This window comes from Vanellus vanellus (assembly GCF_965231255.1).
Source record: "Vanellus vanellus genome assembly, chromosome: 1".
Lineage (NCBI taxonomy): Eukaryota > Metazoa > Chordata > Aves > Charadriiformes > Charadriidae > Vanellus > Vanellus vanellus.
The window spans coordinates 75361463-75366318 of NC_138905.1; the positions used below are offsets into that span (position 1 = coordinate 75361463).

Consider the following 4856-nt stretch of genomic DNA (forward strand, 5'->3'; position numbering starts at 1 on the left):
ACGTAAATGAGAATTAGCAACCCCAAGTAGTATTCACATGCCGTTTTGGCAGCTGGTGGGAACAGTGCCATCTAGTGCCATTATTACAGCAGCCTTAACACCAGGCGGTACAGAAGCAAGTAATAATCAACTGAGAAAATCATCGTCAGAGGTGCAATAAGAACTCTGCTTAAATTACCCTTCTTACTCTAACACCGATGTCGAAATGCGTCCATGGAGAACTCAGTAAAATCACCAGCTATTTTTACTGTAGACAGATTTCCAGACAGTTATCTATGATTACTGCACGTGAAATAGCTTCTGCAGATGCCATTATGCTATTGCTGCTTTGCAGTTTCTAATTACTGTATTTTTTTACTTCTTTTGCAGTGGTGTTGAACTGGAATTCCTATTCCTTCCAGAGCGAGACTTAACAGGTATAGAGCGGATGGTAGTTTCCCTTTAAGTGAAATGACTCTCTTGCGCACGCATGTTGCTCCTCTTCCTTTCAATGTAAACACCCTCCCTCTGTCTAGGCCTCAAGCTGGATGGGAAACAAGTACAGTAAAGTGTTCTTGTTTGGACCAGTTCCTACTTCCAATCTCATTACTGGCTGATGACCCATGGAGCAAGCCCTAGGCAGAAAATACACGCGCAGCCTCAACGTAATTTTGCGGGGTCGGATAAATAGTCCTCTTAATAATTTCCCTGTGAGCACGTGAATCGCAGAAGGCTGTACAAAAGATCAGGCGGAGATCAGGGTCTCCTGATACCACCTTTGGAATTCACGCTATTAGGAGATCTACTTTCCACTCGCCATTGCTTACGCAACGGCCAGCAGAGTCAGAAAGTTCTTGCAGCTCTCGTGCCCCCGTGTTTAGCTAACCATCTTCTCTGACCCAGAGATGTTTTGTGTCACGTTTCCGTGGGGTCACTCGCCTCAACGCAGCTGCTGAGAGTATTACAGAGCTCAGGTCTGCACGTACAGTCTTCCTGTTTCACTACAAGGAAAATTTTTGGAAGGTGGTTCTCACACTCTAACTAATGAGTTAGCGGATCGTCATTTTGAACTGCCCATACAAGCGCGGGAGTCACATATCATTCGTAGTTGCTGCTGGAAAAGCAAGTCATTGAATATGTATTTGTAGGTACATAGGGCCATACAACATTTGTGACAAATTTTGATTTTTCATTAACCCTCACCAAAAGTAGTAGCATGCTGATTGTGGAATAAAGAATTATTTTATTTTGTTAATGAAGACATAGAACATTCAAAATATCTGTAATATAAAATGATTTTATAGATTTTTTTTAAAAAAAAAACAGCTTAAATCATGCAATTTTGATTGATTTAACCCTGACTTGTAGTGATGACTGAGGTGACTTAAAGTTCCTGCTGAGGGAAAACAGGTAGCTGAGCTGACCAGTATGGCCAAGAGGTGACTAAGGTCACCCTAGGTGACTCAGGTGCTCTGGACTTTCTTCTTGCTGTGTCTTGCAAAAAAGTTGGGCACAGAAACCTCTGCTGTATACAGACAGACATTATCTAGTCATCTTATTGTCTTCCATCTTCTGGTACAGTTAGTTTTCTTACCTTTGCCATTGCAGATTTTTTGTCATTTTTCAATAATATCTCTGAAGACAGTTCAGGAGGTTTTGGTAACGTGGGACTAAAACCTCTGTCTGTCCTAGGACATAACCTCAAATCAAATTCCAAACCACAGTCCAAGCCTAGTCCAGAGCTGGTCTTTTAAATATTCTACCCTTCAGTACTACACAGGGGTCTGCTTTCAACTACTTGGGCTACAACTTGCGTGTATTATATGCCATGTGTTGTATACCGTGTCTTAAAACAATTTAGGAGATTCACAGTAGCTTGTTCTAAGGGATCTGAAACAAAGATCTCTGTTCAAGCCCAGGATTGAGCTTTACTGGGAAGTCTAGGGCAAATCAGACATCCCTTATGTGCCGTGTCTCTAAGGAAAGGACTCCTCAGTCCTAAAACATTAGTAACTATTGACAATACAGCACTTGCAAAGGCTTGTCCAGTGAGTGGTGCCAATTAAATCTCTTACCTGTTACGGTATTTAAAATGTGTCACATCTCCTTTAGCAGCCACTGACTGAAAACTACCAGAAAATATATCTTTGACATGGAAATACGTATTTTTCTTAGGCTGGATTAGTTATGCTGAGGCTGAAAGTGCAGAGATAGCTGCAAGGAGATGCTGCTCTCGAGCCAGAGTTCCTCCTTGGTGCTGACCACGGCCAAACTGACCACGAGCATCCGACTTTTCTGTCAAGCATTTTTGTCTTCAGGCTAAATTGCCTGTGCAAATATCATTGCAGGCTAATTTTGCTCCTGTCTTTCTTTCCTTTTTCTCTGATCAGCTACTCCATTAGCTCAAGCCAAGAACTTGTTGTCTTCATTGATGTGTTTCTTAGAGGGAATGACACCTATTGGTCTGATAGCAAGCGCCGTTGCTAGGGCAGAGGAACTTCCCTGTATCACTCTCCTTTCTTCCACAGCTCCATGCAAAGATGGAAGATGCCTGAATACTGGTACAATTTGTTTCAGTACCAGCATTGAATGCTTCAAAGTATGTATGAAAAGGAGGTTGTTTTAAAATGAAAGCAGGATCGTTATTAACAGTTGCACGTCAGGAACTTGCAGGAAGGTACAGCTGCAGTAGGCAAACTCACTTTCCTTGGAAGACTTCATTAGCTTCTGTCTGTGCAAGATAAAGTTTATAAATTTGAGACTGTTAATGCTTCTGTATTTTACTTATTGAATAAAGTTAATGTTTTAGCTTCTAAGATTCCAGCAACCTCAATACTTGCTTCAAAAGGACTATAGGAGAATGTTGTTGTAGATATCTACATAACATGATGAGTGCTGTATTGAACACTTTCATTGGTGATACCTGATAATGAAACAGAGTATTTTGATAAGGGAACTATTCTGACATTTTGACAAGCTTTGTAAATTCTCATGGTGAAAGCAGGAATGCATATTTGCAAGAGAGAAAGCTTTCTGAACAAGAATCTTGCTTTCTCTTGTTCAAAGCGTGTCCAGAAACTGGTAAATGTAGTGGGAATATTATCTATTATAAAATAGTATTTCAGTTTGGTTTACTTATCAGGATGCCATTTATTGGGTTCCCCCAGACATAATAAAATGTTTTAGTACATTAAGTACCTGTATCATCCCATACATTCCCCATCTTCTTTTCCTTCAATTAATATCTCTCTCTTTTTAGCTCTGGAAATTTCCTCAGAAAATTTGATTCTCAGAGGTGTCAGGAATCTGCATCTCCTCCCAGCTTCAGTGGGAATGAACTTAACAGTGTTAGCACTGGTTCTTAAGCAGGTAAGTTAAGATTTTCAAAATACGGGGCCTAAAGTTAGCATCTTGCACTCGGAAAATACTGTAGCAAATGTCACAGGAATTAGAAAGATACATTTTTCATGCATAAGACTTTTAACAATTTTATCATAATTTTCATCTCAACAAATATGAAATACTAAGGACTCTCAAAAGGCCAGAAAAAAGGCTTTCCAACGTCTTCATCTGTGTTCTGCTACTAAAAAGAGGGAGGAAATAAAGGAAGGAGAAAAAGACAGAAAGAAGAAAAAAAAAACATTTTTCATAAGGAAAAAGTAAAAACATTACAAAAATATTGTGATTTTTTTTTAAAATGAGTAGGACTAAAGATTTTCAAAGCAAAATTCCAACCAACTCTACTAGTCATGGATTTCCTGTCAGCTGATATTGAATCACCTTAATTAAATGCTAGTTACCTGGCCTGAGTGGTAGGATTAGGCAGCATACCAATCTGAGAAAGTTCAGAACACGGCTGCTCCACAATGGACCTGCTCATCTTCATTATTCCTGAAAGTGACCAGATTCCTCTCTCTTTTTTCCTTGCGTCTCACCTTTTGAGTTACTTTAACCAAATATCCAGTTCAAATAAAGCCACCTTCTCCTACAAGAAGGTCTGCCCGATGAAGGTAAGAAGGATGTGCAGCTGTATTTTTCCTCAGAGACGCAAATGTTCCTGGAGACATCCTCTAAAACGTCTCTCCTTTCTCTTCCCCTCACTTTCTCTCACAGTTTCTTTCTCTATTCTGTGGAACAACAGGAATCAGAATATCATTAGCTACTTTTTCCAACAACATAATATTGCCATAGCAACAGATAAAGCGACTTTGGTTTTTTTTTTTCAGTCTAAATAAAAGAGTGCACATACACATCAGCTGCTCAGGACACAATACAATGTATGAAATGCGCATTGGACGTACTGCATTCCAATTTCATGAACTGATATTTCCACCTAGGATTTTCTGAAGAGGGAAATGGGAGTTTGACCTCCTGAAAATATCATTTCATCTCTTCAGACATAACAAGTCACATGCATATTATTCTTATGACTAGTGGCAGTTGCCTTATGTTTCAAATCTAAAACCAGCTATGTTCGACCTCTTCAGGCATCCCTCAGCCACATCTAGCAGTTCGTTGTTGCAAGTTGGCTCGCAGAATCTGTCTCACTGTAGATAAAGAAACACCCTTTAGTTTGAAACATCTGCTGGATGATGATGCATCTACAGACCAGATTTGGATGTGAGTTGTACAGATGGGGGTCATTTTTAGTTGCAGCTGGAGTGGTAAGCAAGGCATTACTTGCCACGTAACTCACACCCGTGCACATGGACTTCCCATCCCTGAGATAACTGGGAGGAGGGATAAATTAGTTCATCAGAACAGCCGAATGCAGGAACATGTGCAGTCAATTTACACACCAGCTCACAACCTGAAAATTTGGCTAGACTGATTCTGGTCTTATTTGTTCGATGATCTCCAGATTGCCTCAGCATGTC

General features: G+C 40.1%; 1 long non-coding RNA gene across 1 annotated transcript; it reads left to right on the forward strand.

Moving 5' to 3' along the window:
• Nucleotides 1-373: 373 nt before the first annotated feature.
• On the forward strand, nucleotides 374-3275 carry LOC309678419. The gene is made up of 3 exons (XR_014269749.1): nucleotides 374-416; nucleotides 2508-2578; nucleotides 3239-3275. It is a non-coding gene; the product is annotated as an uncharacterized lncRNA (long non-coding RNA).
• The last annotated feature ends 1581 nt before the right edge of the window (nucleotides 3276-4856 follow it).